Source organism: Oryctolagus cuniculus, chromosome 6 (genome assembly GCF_051225735.1).
Source record: "Oryctolagus cuniculus isolate XC-2025 breed Fujian yellow rabbit chromosome 6, ASM5122573v1, whole genome shotgun sequence".
NCBI lineage: Eukaryota > Metazoa > Chordata > Mammalia > Lagomorpha > Leporidae > Oryctolagus > Oryctolagus cuniculus.
This window is the reverse complement of record NC_142872.1, coordinates 36766287-36782500: the sequence shown is the minus strand read 5'-3', so window position 1 is coordinate 36782500 and position 16214 is coordinate 36766287. Positions and strand designations below refer to the sequence as shown.

Genomic DNA, 16214 nt, shown 5'->3' with positions numbered 1-16214 from the left:
AATTAAACTATAAAATACAAAGATATATAGTAACATTTTCTATAGAGTTTTCCTTCTCCTTTGTCTCTTTTTCCATTCCACAAACTATACTTCATATCTACCAGTTTATTTCACCCTATCAGCCTAAGAAAGCATCTGAAGAACAATGCCAAGATGACTGAGGCCAGAGCCAGTTTAATTCCACTACTTCTCAAGGTCTCCACATTCATAGATGAAAAGTTACACTTCATGTAAATGAAGGCATTTTCATGGTTATTTGATAAAACTAATCAAGGCAGATCAACTTCAGAATAATGCCAATATTCTGAGAACCATCAAAGTGAGAATGTGTCTCTTTCTGCCCCATAAAATAATTATTTTCCTATAAAAATCAAATTGGGGGCTGGAGTTGTGGCACAGTGGGTAAAGCACAGGCATCCATATGGGAGCTGGTTCATTTCCCAGTTGCTCCACTTCTGATCCAGCTCCCTGCTGATGGCCTGAGAAAGCAATGGAAGATGGCAGAAGTACTTGGGCCCCTGCAATCCATGTGGGAGACCCAGAGGAAGCTCCTGGCTCCTGGCTTTGGCCTGGATCAGCTCTGGCTGATTTCAGCCATCTGGGGAGTGAACCAGAGAATGGATGATCTCTTTTTCCATTAAGTCATAATGGACATTGGTTTTATATCTTATGTGTTTATTTCTTAAAGATGTATTTAGAATGTATTTTGAATTCAGAGTTAGAGAGAAGGAGAGACAGAGTGAAATCTTTCATCTGCTGGCTTACTCCCCAGACAGCCACAAGGGCTATCATTGGGCTAGGCAGAAGCCAGAAGCCAGGAGTTTCATCCAGGTCTCCCATGTGGGTGGCAGGGGCCCAAAAACTTGAGCCATCTTCTGCTGCTTTTCCCAGGGCATTAGCAGGCAGCTGGATGAGAAGCAGAACAGCTGGAACACAAATCGGTGCCCATATGCAGGCAATAACTTTCCCTGCTATGCTATCACGCCGGCCACAGGAAATCTCTTTCTTTCTTTCCTTTCTTTCTTTCTTGACAGGCAGAGTGAACAGTGAGAGAGAGAGAGAGAGACAGAGAGAAAGGTCTTCCTTTTCTGTTGGTTCACCCCCCAGTGGCTGCTGCGGCCAGCGCACCGCGCTGATCCGAAGCCAGGAGCCAGGTGCTTCTCCTGGTCTCCCATGCGGGTGCAGGGCCCAAGCACTGGGGCCATCCTCCACTGCCCTCCTGGGCCATAGCAGAGAGCTGAACTGGAAGAGGGGCAACCAGGACAGAATCCGGTGCCCAGACTGGGACTAGAACCTGGGGTGCCGGTGCCGCAGGCGGAGGATTAGCCTATTGAGCCATGGCGGCACCAGCAGGAAATCTATTTCTAATCTTGTCTTTTCAATTTGAAACAATGAGAGCCAGAGCCAGAGGTAGAAGGCATGAGAGAGAGAGAGAGAGAGAGAGAGAGAGAGAGATACAATCCACCAATCTACCTGTTTACTCCTCAAATCCCCACAATGGTGGGAACTGATGAAAACAGAAACCAGGAAGCCAATCCAAGTCTCCCAAGTGGGTGGCAGGAACAAACTACTGGAGCTATCACTGTTGCCTCTGAAGTCTTTATCAGCACAAAGCTGGAACTGACAGCAGAGCTGGGACTTGAATCCAGGCACTCTGATATGAGACACAGGCATCCCAATCATTACTTAACTGCTATACTAAATACTGACCCAAGGATCCCAATCTTGTCTCACCAATTATTAGCTATGTTGCCTTGAGGAAGTCACTTATTTTCCCCGAGCCTCAGTCTGCTAATATATAAAACAGAGATAGTAATATCTACATTGTACAATTTTACAAGTTTTAGAATTCATATATGTCTGTCTGTCTGTGTGTGCCTGCAATGCTTAGAACAACACCAAGTACTTGTGATAAGCTTTACAGTTAATGACAGCTGATCTTTCATTTTATAATAATAATGGTTATCCTAAATAATTTCTAAGATTATAAGGAAAGTCAACATCTCTTTTTTTTTTTTTTTTTTTGACAGGCAGAGTGGACAGTGAGAGAGAGAGACAGAGAGAAAGGTCTTCCCTTTGCTGTTGGTTCACCCTCCAATGGCCGCTGCGGCCAGTGCACCGCACTGATCCGATGGCAGGAGCCAGGAGCCAGGTGCTTTTCCTGGTCTCCCATGGGGTGCAGGGCCCAAGCACTTGGGCCATCCTCCACTGCACTCCCTGGCCACAGCAGAGAGCTGGCCTGGAAGAGGGGCAACAGGGACAGAATCCGGCGCCCCGACCGGGACTAGAACCCAGTGTGCCGGTGCCGTAAGGTGGAGGATTAGCCTACTGAGCCGCGGAGCCGGCGGGAAGTCAACATCTCTTGAACATGGATCATAACAGATTTTAAGGTTATTCAGTGTAAAGTAACTCCCTTATCATGTTCTGAAATAAAATTAAAACAGAATAATAGATGTTACCTTTTTTGATTTTGTAACTGTATTCTAAATTACACTGCCTAAAACAAATCAAACCATTAACTGCTTAAAATCTACCAAATCAGTGCTGGGTTTCAACCATCATTGATTCCTTGTACCTTTCTATAAAAATCTCTTCTAGATATTGATATTCTAATATTTTTAACCTTCATCATTCCTTTCAGAACATGAAATGAGATGCAACCACATACTCCATAATTATGATACAAAAGTTTAATGCCCAACAATAGAATTGGTGACTGTGTAACATGCTCTGATGATCCCATATCTAACTCAAATGGACAGTATTCCCAGGTGTGGAAATGGTGTTGGGGTGGAACACAAGAACCAACAGATGACTGCCTCTCTCAAGAATCTCTGTTATGAGGAAAGGTTGAAGGAGTCAGTTTCCTTATTACTGGCAAAGAACTCACTAACACACAGAACCTACTGAAATGATGAATAAGAGGTTTGGAACTGATAACCATCTCCCAGAGGAGAAAGTGGCCAAAGGAAGATTCAAGGAGCACCCCTAATGTTGGAAGTTCCTGTCAGCTGGCTCCTGTAAATAGGGTTTTTCCTCTATTTCATTTAGGGAATGATGTAAATCCAGAGAAGATTCATCACACACTCTGGTAATCACTCCTCATTTCTAAAAACCATCACAAATATTAAATTTAGATGAATGGGATTGAAGTATTTTAGACACCGGGTTTGGATCAGAATTAGGTTAACAAAGTACTTTTCTCAAATTCAAAATTCTATCTTGATTATCCGATCCTTCAATTATTCCTCAAATATCTATATCCCTCTTTCCTCTCATAAGAAAGAAGTGACGTCAGCTAACAAAAATGAAATACTTAACAATCCTACATATTTATTAAGTGGCCCAGAATCTAAACTCACAGAGGGGAAAGGAATGAGAAAATTACAAAGCAAGCAAGATTACTGTAGACCAGTTACATTACTGAACTCAAATTTTGGATTCTCTTTCTTTCTAAGCAAGATTCTTGATGTGATAATTGTTAATTACTAAATATAGTCTTTTGCTATTAAATTGCTTTCCACAGTTTTCAAAACAATTTGCATTTCATTATATTTCTTGATTTGTTTATGCAATTTTGTGAGGTAACAAAGAAGTTATTATTATCCTTTCCTTACATGTCAAAAATAATACCATTAAAGAAATCTAGAGAAGGAACTTACTTGGATACTTGTCTCAGTTTTGATATTTTCTTATCTTTTATAGTCTTAAGAATTCAGACAATATAGTGCTTTAGACTAGGCACAGCATTGTAACAGCAATGTCTTTTTTCCCTCTAATCTTCTGCTTGCTCTCTCCCTGACCCCGACATGCATGCAAACATACACACACCGTACCTTCATAATTACTTGCACAAAAAAGGTTTGTCATGACCATTCATGGCTGAAAAGTATTCAGACTATCCCTGACTTAAGATGGTTTGACTTATAGTTTTTCGATTTTATGATGGTTGTAAAATATACCCATATAACTATTATTTCACTTTTTTTTTTTTGTACAGGCAGAGTGGACAGTGAGAGAGAGAGAGAGACAGAGAGAAAGGTCTTCCTTTGCCGTTGGTTCACCCTCCAATGGCCGCCGCGGCCGGCGCACTGCGCTGATCCGAAGCCAGGAGCCAGGTCTTTCTCCTGGTCTCCCATGCGGGTGCAGGGCCCAAGCACTTGGGCCATCCTCCACTGCACTCCCGGGCCATAGTAGAGAGCTGGCCTGGAAGAGGGGCAACGGGGACAGAATCCGGCGCCCCAACCGGGACTAGAACCCGGTGTGCTGGCGCCGCAAGGTGGAGGATTAGCCTATTGAGCCATATTATTTCACTTTTAATATTTAAAACTACATAATGCATTAAACATTTTAATGTAAGATATGCATTATGTTAGATGTTTTTGGCGAACTTGAGCTAGTGTAAATCCTTGAACATTTAAGGTAGATTAGGCTAAGTTATCAAGTTTTGTAGTTTAGGTTTACTAAATGCATTTCTGATTTACAATATTTTACATTTTTGACAGGTTTATCAGGACATAATCTCACTGTCAATAGAGGAGCACCTGTACTTCAATAGAACTTGGAAGATAAAATAATTTCATTTTTATTTTGTGAATTTTTAATTCCCTTCCCTGTAATTCTAATATTCCCCCATCAAATCAATGAATTTATTTTCTATAGATATTTTCTATTTTTATCTATAAAAGACACTAACTGGAAAACAGCCTTGATCCATCTTGTTATCTCCAAATACTCCACCAACAACAAGCACTCCATTCCCTCCATGAAAATTCCTTTCTGTTTGTCTGCATAGACTAAGAAAATATAGAGATAAGCATCAGATTTTATCTAAGAATAGAATGGGATGGGCCCTGTTTATTTACTGAGTATTTAGACTGCTAATTATAGATTTAATTGTTGCTTTTATTAGATTAGGACTAAGAAAACAGGAACATTTTAGTATCTAATATTTAACTGTATTAAGCTATATATATGAGGCTATTGCGTTTGGTTCTTTAAAATAACATCCAGCTTCTTTTTTTAAAAAAAGATTTATTTATTTATTTGAAAGTCAGAATTACACAGAAAGAAGAGAGGCAGAGAGAGAGAGAGAGAGAGAGAGGTCTTCCATCAGCTGATTCACTCCCCAGTTGGCCACAATGGCTGGAGCTGGGCTAATCCGAAGCCAGGAGCCAGGAGCTTTTTCTGGGTCTCCCACATGGGTACAGGGGCCCAAGGACTTGGGCCATCTTCTACTGCTCTCCCAGGCCATAGCAGAGAGCTGGATCGGAAGTGGAGCAGCTGGGACTCAAACCAGCGCCCATACGGGGTGCTGGCACTGCAGGTGGCGGCTTTACCCACTATGCCACAGCGCAGGCCCCAATAACATCCAGTTTCATAAAGATGAACCCTTGATATATAAATCTGTACTGTCAATCACCTGAACATTTAGTACATTCAGTTGGTGGAGCTACAGTTCCTCAAAAAAAAAAAAAATCAAAAGGAATTAATTCTGAAGTAACACAGAGTATACTGAATTTTTCAAAAGAACATCAGACATTTTACATATGTAATATGTATACGGTTGTGAGTACATAGTTTTCAAGAACAAAACTGTTAGATTTATGAACAACAGTATGGAAAGATTATCTATCTTGCTAAAAAATGCGAATAATATAAAATTTGCTTACTGCTTTGTGTGCTTAGAGCAAGACAAAAGAAATACAAAAGGTAAGTATTAATTCATTTTTTTCTTATAGGTAATGAAATTGAGGTTGGGTGACTTTTTAAAAAAATATTTATTTGAAAGGCAGAGTTATAGAGAAGGAGGTAGGGGGAGAGGGAGAGGGAGGAAGGGAGGGGAGAGAGAGAGAGAGAGAGAGGAGAGAGAGGGAGGTCTTTCATCCATTTGTTCACTCCCCAAATGGCTAGATGGCTGGGTCTGGGCCAGGGAGAAATCAGGAGCCTTGAACTCCATCTGGGTCTCTCACATGGGTGGCAGGAGCCCAAGCACTTTGGCATGTGCATTAGCAAGGAGTTAGATTGGAAATGGAGCATACTGGCCTCAACAGGATTATGTGGGACACCAGTATCGAAGGCAGCAGCTTAACCTGCTATGCCACAACACTGGATACGTGGGTGGGTGAGACTCTAACTTTCCCATCTGCAACTGATTTATCTCAGGCACTCACTACCACAGGCTGAATTGTGTTCCTTTCATATTAGCCCCCAGTTCCTCAGAGAGTGTAATTAGAGACAGAACCATTCAAATGCTGCTTAAGCTAAAATGAGGCTGTTAGGATAGGTCCTAACTTAAACTGACTGCTGTCCTTATAACAAGGGGAAATTTGGACACGCAGGACAGACAGCAGGGAAGAGTGCACAGGACAAAGAGCATGGAAGGACACAGGAAGAAGGTAGCCGTGACAAACCAAGGAAAGAGGCTTCAGAAGAAACACAACATGCAAACACTTTGGATGTAGAATTCTAGCCTCCTGAACTGTTAGGACATAGGTTTCTGTCGTTTAGGTCACCTGTATGTGGTATTTTATTATGGCAGCCTTAGCAAAGTATATGCATATATTCACTGTATGTACTGACACTGGAGCATACTTGCCCACTGGTATAGACACAGGGCCAGTGTTGTGACATAACAGGTAAAGTCACTGATCACCTGAGGCTTTTACCATGTGCTCCCAAGGCTATGGAAGCCTTTTGTGACCACAAACTCCATCAGTATTTGGACAAGGCCATAAGCAAAGTGGGTGGCATCTCATATGGGCCCTGATCCAAGTCTCAGCTCCTCCACTTCTGATTCAGCTCCCTTTAATATGCGTGGGAAAGCAGTGAAGGATAGCCCAAGTGCTTGGACCCCTGCATTCACACAATGTGGGAGATCCAGAGGAGGCTCCTGGTTTGGGTCTGGCCCAGCCTTGGCCTTTTTTTTTTTTTTTAATTAAAGCTTTATTTAATGAATGCAAATTTCATTGATACAACTTTAGGAATATACTGGTTCTTCCTCCCATATTTGCCCTTCCACTCCCACTCCTGTCCCACCTCCTACTCCCTCTACCATCCCATTCTTCATTAAGGTTCATTTTTAGTTTAACTTTATACACAGAAGACCAACTCCATACTAAGTAAAGATTTCAACAATTAGCACCCATGCCCCCACACACAACACATAAAGTACTGTATGAGAACAAGTTTTGCAGTCAATTCTCATAGTACAACTTGTTAAGGACAAAGGTGCTACATGGGGGGTAAGTGCACAGTGACTCCTGTTGTTAATTTAACAATTAGCACTCTTAGCACTCTTATTTATGACGTCAGTGATCCCTGAGGCTTTTGCCATGTGCTCCCAAGGCTATGGAAGCCTTCTGTGACCACAAACTCCATCAGTATTTGGACAAGGCCATAAGCAAAGTGGAAGTTTTCTCCTCCCTTTAGAGAAAAGTACATCCTTCTTTGATGGCCCCTTCTTTCCACTGGACTCTCACTCACAGAGATCCTTCGTGTAGGATATTTTTTGCCACAGCGTCTTGGCTTTCCATGTCTGAAAGACTCTCATGGACTTTACAGCCATATCTGAAAGCCTAAAGGGCTGATTCTGAGGTCAGAGTGTTACTTAAAGTGATTGTCATTCTATAACTCTGCTGTGCGGACTGCTTTCCATGTTGGACATTCCCTCCTTTTTAATTCTATTATTATTACCAGGCACTTGATGCTATTTATATGATCTCTTTAACACTTAATCCTATCTATATGTTCACTTTAACACTTAATATGATCACTTTAACAATTAAGATGGCATTTTTACCAACAATTTTAATGCAGTCCTGGCCTTTGCAGCTGTTTGCGGAGTGAACCAGTGTATGGCAGATCCCTCTGTGTTTCTTTCTCTCTCTCTCTCACTGTGCCTTTAAAACACATACAAAATATATCTTTTTAAAAAATATATGGACATGATATAGTTGAAGATTCAGTCGTAAATAGGTTGGTTTCCCTTTAAGTAAGCATCACACTAAGATGATGAACCTGTAGAACAGTGTCAAAGAGAAATGGAGCTGGTCATGTGCTAAGAGTGGCAAGACAGGTTGCTACAGTAGGGGAAAGAAACATCAGTACAGTTCAGCTGGTGTATGGCTCAGTTTAGATACAGACAAAAAAAAGGGGGCCGGTGCTGTGGTGCAGTGGGTTAATGCCCTGGCCTGAGGCGCCGGCATCCCATGTGGGCGCCGGTTTGAGACCCGGCTGCTCCACTTCCTGTCCAGCTCTCTGCTGTGGCCCAGGAGAGCAGTGGAGGATGGCCCAAGTCCTTGGGCCCCTGCATCCATGTGAGATACCCGGAGGAAGTTCCTGGCTCCTTGCTTTGGATCGGTGCAGCTCCGGCCCTTGCGGCCATCTGGAGAGTGAACCATCGGATGGAAGACCTCTCTCTCTCTCTCTGCCTCTCCTCTCTCTGTGTAACTCTGACTTTTGAATAAATAAATAAATCTTTAAAAAAAATTTAAAAACAAAAAAACAAACAAACAAAAAAGCAGGAGGCGTTTTTTTTTTTTTTTTTTTTTATTTTTTTTTTTTGTGACAGGCAGAGTGGACAGTGAGAGAGAGAGACAGAGAGAAAGGTCTTCCTTTGCCGTTGGTTCACCCTCCAATGGCCGCCGCAGAGGCGCGCTGCGGCCAGCACACCGCGCTGATCCGGTGGCAGGAGCCAGGAGCCAGGTGCTTTTCCTGGTCTCCCATGGGGTGCAGGGCCCAAGCACCTGGGCCATCCTCCACTGCACTCCCGGGCCACAGCAGAGAGCTGGCCTGGAAGAGGGGCAACCGGGACAGAATCCGGCGCCCCGACCGGGACTAGAACCCGGTGTGCCGGCGCCGCTAGGCGGAGGATTATCCTATTGAGCCGCGTCGCCGGCCAGGAGGCGTTTTTTAATGCTGGGGTGTGCTGTAGGAAAGGTAATGAAGGGTGCTGGAAGGAAGGTAGATCATTGTGTTTTCTGTTGACCATTATTGAACTTAGATGCCAAGCTTCCCTCAGGGAAGGAGAGACAGAGGCCCTATCCTTGATGAGCCCCTTTGAAAGGGATGGCTGTCAGATCTTTGAGGAAGACTATTCTGGAGTGCAGATTTACATTTCAAAGGTGTAGAGGTTTACAATTGCAAATTTTCTAAAGTAAAAGCTTTGAGAAATGGCAGGTCAAAGGTCCAGAGCCAGGTTTTGGCTGAAACAAAGAATTCTTAGGAAAGCAAGGAGCTTTCTCTGGCAGAAAGTTAGGTGGCTGGTGTGAGGGTGTGTTTGTCATGCCATTGCCATGTTCTTGAGCTGTTAGAAACTCCTTTAGTGTTTGTTCAGTTCCCTTAGTGTGAAGCAGAAAGATAAAATAACCCCTGCTGACAGTTTGCAGTTCTCATAAGTCAAGGTTAAAGGCCTGGTTAAGGAAAAGGCTGAGAGGATCCTCATTAGTGTTTGGTCAAAAACTATTCCTGCCATGAGATAAAGTAGAACACAAACTAACATTAATAAACGTTCAGGACAGAGTTCACATGTTTGCTTCTGTTACTTCCTGATTGGTCTCCTTGTGCAGATCTTATCTTTTCCATTCAAAAGGGCCCTTGATTGTCATTTTTGATGTCCTTCAATAATGGTGGAATACAGCAGGACAGATGCCCCTACTGTCCCGGCCTGAGTACAAACACCATCTGCTCACTTTCCATGATGCTCTTTCTCATCCTTAAAGCATATTGCGTATTCCTTTGTGGAAGAACTATTTCTTTCTTGGCTCACCTATCTACTGGCTTGTAAGATTCAACTCAGACTTTTCCTTCCCAGAGAATCCTTCCCTGACCCTCTCATACAGGATTCCTTCTCTACTCCTGGGTACTCTTTCTACTTCCATATGTTGTACTTATGACACAGTCTTGCAATTGCCCATTAACTGTATCTCCAATTAGATAAATACTTTTTAAATAACAAATGAATGAATGAGTAAAAACTAGTTCCTGAAACTGGAATTCCATTCTATCACTTGTAACAAATTTCCACAACTGTTTTTTTTGGAACTGAATTGTTTAAGAAAGAAAACTAGAATAAAGGGAAGGTAACAGATACTTAAAGATGCTCAGGGACTCACATCAGCTCATGTTATTAGAGCAGGCAAACAGGTAGATGAGCCCAGATGAGTAGATTAGAGTAGAGCCCAGAGTCCCGGGAAAGTCTCAAGGACAGTTCATATCTTAACAACTGGAAAACATGTGCAAAATGTCTCAGAAAAGCCAACCTCACTGTTAGCCATATCCTCATGGTGATTGCAATCAGAACTCCTCTGAAGAATCACCATGATGATCCAAAAGGAGGTTGTTAGAATAAAGGTGGCACCCCTATTCCAGGAAAACCTCACCCTACTCCTAGAACTCTCCTCCCTATCTCATGAATATCCCACCCCTCATTAGAAGATAAAGGAAAAACCTCCTCAGACCCTTGGGGCACATCTCTTGAAACAGAGCCTGCCTGTTCCCTTGCTCTTGGGAGTGTGCTTTCGCTTACAATAAACTTGCTTGCTCAATTAAAATTGAACCCTGACACATTCTAGAATTCTTTCTTGTGGCATCATCAAGAACCTGGACTCATTTTCTAGTAATAACATGACTTCTAAATAGCCAAGCTAAAATTCGCATCTAGATCTCAAAACTCAATTTAGTAATGTGCCAAGTGAAACAGTACTGACCATTGTGTCACTCCACAACCTCGATTCATTAGACAGAGATAGAAAAAGAACAAGAGAATAAGAATAAAGTCCGAGAATTCTCAGGCGTGAAATCAAATTGCTAAAATGTGATTTTAAAGCCTAAAAATATGAGCCTAAATTTGAGAAAATGTTGGCATTCCAGATGGATTCCATAATGCTCTCCTATGAACACCACAAATATTTACTACACTTGCTTGACACTGTGCAGGAGTTACCAATCAGTACTAAAACTTGTGAATAAAACAGACAGAATTTCTGATCTCTAAGAGATTATAATCTAGTAGAAGAGAGGGAAAGATAATCAAACACTGCTCAGTTGAATCTGCCAAAAAAACTTTTAAGATGTTTACAGAGAAAAGCGAGAGCAAAACAGAGGGATTCCCAGATGAAATTAGGTTCAACTATTTAAAAATATGAGCTGTTATTAGTTGGTGAAAACCAGCTAAAATGGAAGCAATAGTATTCCTTACATGTAAAAAGAAGGAAGCACTCCCTTACAAGAAACTAGAGTACAACCAAAGAGCAAAAAAATGAGGGAGACAGTAGCAGGAATTGTGACTGGTCAAGGAGTAGACAAATGTATAATCCATCATTAAGGACAATTTTGCATTTATCATAAAAACAATTTGAAGACACAATCTGATAATCGTTTTGATGGGGGACATGTAATTTAAATAATCCTACTAGCAACTTGCCTGAAATCTTATTTAAACCTTTTTACATTTTTATAATTTAATAAATATTTTTTTGTCCTCAATCCAATAGATTTTTTTGGTTCAAACACATAACCAGGCAAAGATGTAATTTGTGTAAGCCAATATACATAGGTGGAGTGGGCAATATATACATATAGAAAAGTTAATTTGCATCCTTAGAAATGTATAGCCACATCTATCTGAAAAATTCAGCTTATTGGAGTGTCATTTCTTAAATAATAATGAGAACCAAAGTTTTACCTTGGTAATTTTTTCTTTCTGATATTTTTATTTTACCAACTAAATCATCCACTGTGTAACCCATTACTTCATTAGTTATCTAACACTCCTAGAGCACCAGAGATTTACATTAAAATTAAGTATGAAAATTACTTTTGAATATAAAAATTATTTCATATTTAGCAGCTTTTGTTTAACTGGAGCATCACTTCCCATGTGATATTAATGCATTCCATCATTAACTACTGACTGTAAAGCTGCACAATTATTTTTACAAGTTTCTTCACAGAAAACAAACTTTAAAAATATATTATTTATTCATATGAGAGGGAGAGTAAGGGAGAAAGAGAGAGAGAGAGCGCGCGAGTGAGCAGTCATCCACTGGTTCACTCTCCGTATAATCTCTGCTTCTCTCTCTGTTGCTCTGCCTTTCGAATAAATTTTAAAAAGGATATTTATAGAAATAAAAAAAATCCTACCCAATAACTTAAAACTGATTTCTTTGTTAATTGAAAGCAAACTATTCACATAATTCATAAATTAAAATATACTATATGTGGTGTTCAATTTAAATTACTAGGCATGCTGGGAAGCAAGAAAACGTGACTCATGGAGAACAACTGATCAATCAATCAGAACTGACTCAAAAGTATTATGGACAGTAGAATTATCAGAGAAGGACACTAAAACAGTTATTATGACAATGTTTCATGTGTTTGAAATACAAAACAGAAATTACACTTTGAGTATGAAATAAAAAATATATTGCATAGGATAAACTACAAATCTTAACTTATAAAAGATAATGAATTTTAGGGGCTGGCGTTGTGGTACAGTGGGTTAAAGCCCTGGCCTGAAGTGCCAGTATCCCATATGAGAACCGGTTCAAGTCCCAGCTGCTCCGCTTCCAATCCAGCTCTCTGCTGTGGCCTGGGAAAGCAGTAGAAGATGGCCCAAGTCCTTGGGCCCCTGCACTCATGCGGAAGACCTGGAAGAAGCTCCTGGCTCCTGGCTTCAGATCAGTGCAGCTCCGGCTGTTGCAGTCAATTGGGGAGTGAATCATCGGATGGAAGACCTCTCTCCCTCTCTCTCTCTCTGCATCTCCTCTATCTGTGTAACTCTTTCAAATAAATAAATAAATAAATCTTTAAAAAAAAGATAATGAATTTTTTAAAAATGTATTTGGTAGAGTTATAGACAGTGAAAGAGAGAGACAGAGAAAGGTCCTCCTTCTGTTGGTTCACTCCCAAACTCCCATGGCTGGCGCTGCACCAATCTGAAGCCAGGAGCCAGGTGCCCCCTCCTGGTCTCCCATGTGGGTGCAGGGGCCCAAGCACCTGGGCCATCCTTCACTGACCCCCCCCCCCCCCCCCCCGCCGAGGCCACAGCAGAAAGCTGGACTGGAAGAAGAACAACTGGGACTAGAACCCAGCACCCTCCGCAGGCGGAGGATTAACCAAATGAGCCACAGCACTGGCCCCATAAAGATAACAAATTTTTTTTTTTTGACAGGCAGAGTGGACAGTGAGCGAGAGAGACAGAGAGAAAGGTCTTCCTTTTGCCGTTGGTTCACCCTCCAACAGCCGCCGCGGCCAGCGCGCTGCAGCCGGCGCACCGTGCTGATCCGATGGCAGGAACCAGGTGCTTCTCCTGGTCTCCCATGGGGTGCAGGGCCCAAGGACTTGGGCCATCCTCCACTGCACTCCTTGGCCACAGCAGAGAGCTGGCCTGGAAGAGGGGCAACCGGGACAGAATCCAGTGCCCCGACCGGGACTAGAACCCGGTGTGCTGGTGCCGCAAGGCGGAAGATTAGCCTAGTGAGCCGCGGCGCCGGCCAAAGATAACGAATTTTAAGACATATAATACAAACTATCCCAAACAAAACAGAGCAAAAAAAACCCCAAAAATATTAGCAAGCTGTAGAAAACTGCTATCAAACTACTATACTAGTAGGATCCCTGAAGATGGGCCTAGAGACACAACCAACCAACTCTGGAAGTGAAAATATCCAGTTTTCCAAAGTATAAATTGACAGGTCCAAGATTCTCAATGAATCCCAAGTACACACCTCCCCCCCCGACACACACAATGTGAAGAAACCATACCAAAGTGCATCATTGTCAAATTGTTCAAAAACAGCAAGATTAAAACAAAAACAAAAACCAAGTAAAAAACTTAAGGTAAGGAATGGATTTCATTATACAGGAGTCATAAGGATTAGATGAATAGAACTCTTTTTGGAAAAGAAGGTAAGTACAAAGACAGTGAACCAATGCTTTTAAAAGAAACAACAACAACAATAACAACAAAACCCATCAACCTAGAATTTTAAGTCCAGTGGTGAAATAATCTTCAGGAAATGAAGGTGACAAAGAATTTTCACATATGAAAGTTAAAAGAATTCATTGCTTACTATAGATGTGTTCTGGAAAAAAGAAAAAAATTTCAGGCAGAAGGTAAAAAGTATATCAGACAAAAATATGGATGCACACAAAGGAAAGGAAATCACCAGGAAGGGTAACCGCATGAATAAATGCATCTGAAAATTTTATTCCTTAAATTCTTTAAAAAAGCTTTATACAATTAAAGCAACCACAGTTTTATAGATAGGCAGCTAACAAAACAGAAATAATCATCATAGAAATGTCAGTCTGCAGCTATTTGTAATTCATCCAAAAGAAAAAGAGGAAAAGGGAAACAAAAATGGAGATGTACAAAATATCATATGGCAGAATCAAATTTGATCTTATTAGTAATCTACATAATATATAAATTCATTTTATGTAAATCACATGAATGCTAAATATAAACACATGTTATATGTAAATGTATTATAAATAAAAATTTCATGTAGATATATAAATTAAAAGATTGTCAGATTAGAAAGAAAAATTAAGACCAACCATCTACTGCCTACAAGTAAACACTTGAAATATAAAGACATTAAGGAGTTAAAAGAATGGGAAAAGACATATAATTCTAACATTAGTGAAAAGAAAGAATGAGTGGCTCTGTTAAAATCTGACAAAATAGATTTCAGAGCAGGCAACAGCACCATAAAGACAATCATTTCATCGTGATAGAAAGGATCAGTTCACCACGGGGTCATTCAAATTGCAAATGGTTTGTATCTAATAAACGAGTATACAAGAAATCTAAAAATTGAGTAAGGGAGTATTTTCCATTGATTGTTTTGTTAATTGAAAACAAAGCATTCACATAATTCATACTCACACAGAATTCATAGTAGCTCTATATAACTCACTTTAATCATGAATTAGTATCTTTTGGCATTTCAAACGCTTAGAAAGAACTTGAAATTCTTCATGATCAAGCAGAAAAAAAAATTTAGTTTTTGTCCATGGAATCTAAGAAACCAAAACTAGAATCTCATTGAAGTCAGAGGCAGCTATGCCTCCACTGAAAGGAATGGCTCTCAAATAAAGAATAAAGACAAATGCACTGCTATACCTGCGATAACACAGGTAAATCTCAACAGCATTATTCTGAGACAAAGAAGTCAGATATAAAGTATTACTTACTTTATGAATCCATTTATATAACATTTTTTAAATGACAACATTTTAGGGGCTCAAGTCAGATCAGTGATTGCCAGGGGCTGAGGATCAGCAAGAGCTTGACTACAAAGATGCACACAGGAACTATTTAGGGTGCTGGAATTATTCCAGCTCTCAACTGCGCTGGTGCTTATGTAAGTGCTCATGTCTGCCAAAACTCATGTAACTGCACATCCAAAATTGCAAATTTTGTTTTTATAGAACTTACCTCAATAAGCCCGACTTGAGAAAAACAACTCATTCAATATCATATTAATTTTAAGGCATTTATATAGGTATATAATATTTAAATTAGGATACATATATATATATATATATATATATAAATCCCTCCAAATCCTAGCCTTTGTTATTTCTTACGGGTGGCTAGAATTGTACATGAGTATGATAATTTTTTTTTAACTTTTGTTGACTGATAAGTTTTCTGCACAAAGTGGGCATTATTTTTAAGAACAATGCCATTATTTTTAAGAACAAGAATGCCATTTTAAAGAAAGCAGTTAGAGGAGCTGGCACCGTGGCTCACTTGGTTATTCCTCTGCCCGTGGCGCCGGCATCCCATATGGGTACTGGGTTCTAGTCCCGTTTGCTCCTCTTCCAGTCCAGCTCTCTGCTGTGGCCCAGGAGGGCAGTAGAGGATGGCCCAAGTGCTTGGGCTCCTGCACCCACATGGGAGACCAGGAAGAAGCTCCTGGCTCCTGGCTTTGGATTGGTACAGCGCGCCGGCCATAGTGGCCATTTGGGGAGTGAACCAATGGAAAGGAAGACCTTTCGCTCTCTCTCTCTCACTGTCTATAACTCTACCTGTCAAGTAAAAAAAAAAAATATATATATATATATATATAAAGAAAGCAGTTAGATATTTTCAGGGCTGGCTAGTACACTGAAATTCATCCAGTCTCCTCCCTTCACCACCCACCACCAGTATTGGTCAGCATTCTCCAGAGAAACACAACTAATAGAATGTATAC

At 40.8% G+C, this 16214-nt stretch overlaps 1 protein-coding gene across 1 annotated transcript in view; it reads right to left on the bottom strand.

Annotated features, from left to right (window-relative positions):
• The window catches only part of SPINK5 (serine peptidase inhibitor Kazal type 5), a 94320-nt gene extending 79016 nt beyond the window's left edge, over window positions 1–15304 (bottom strand). Inside the window, exon 1 of the mRNA XM_089336040.1 lies at window positions 15208–15304. The gene's annotated coding sequence lies outside the window, so the exon portion shown is untranslated. The remainder of the gene's footprint in view (window positions 1–15207) is intronic.
• Between the last annotated feature and the right edge of the window lie 910 nt (window positions 15305–16214).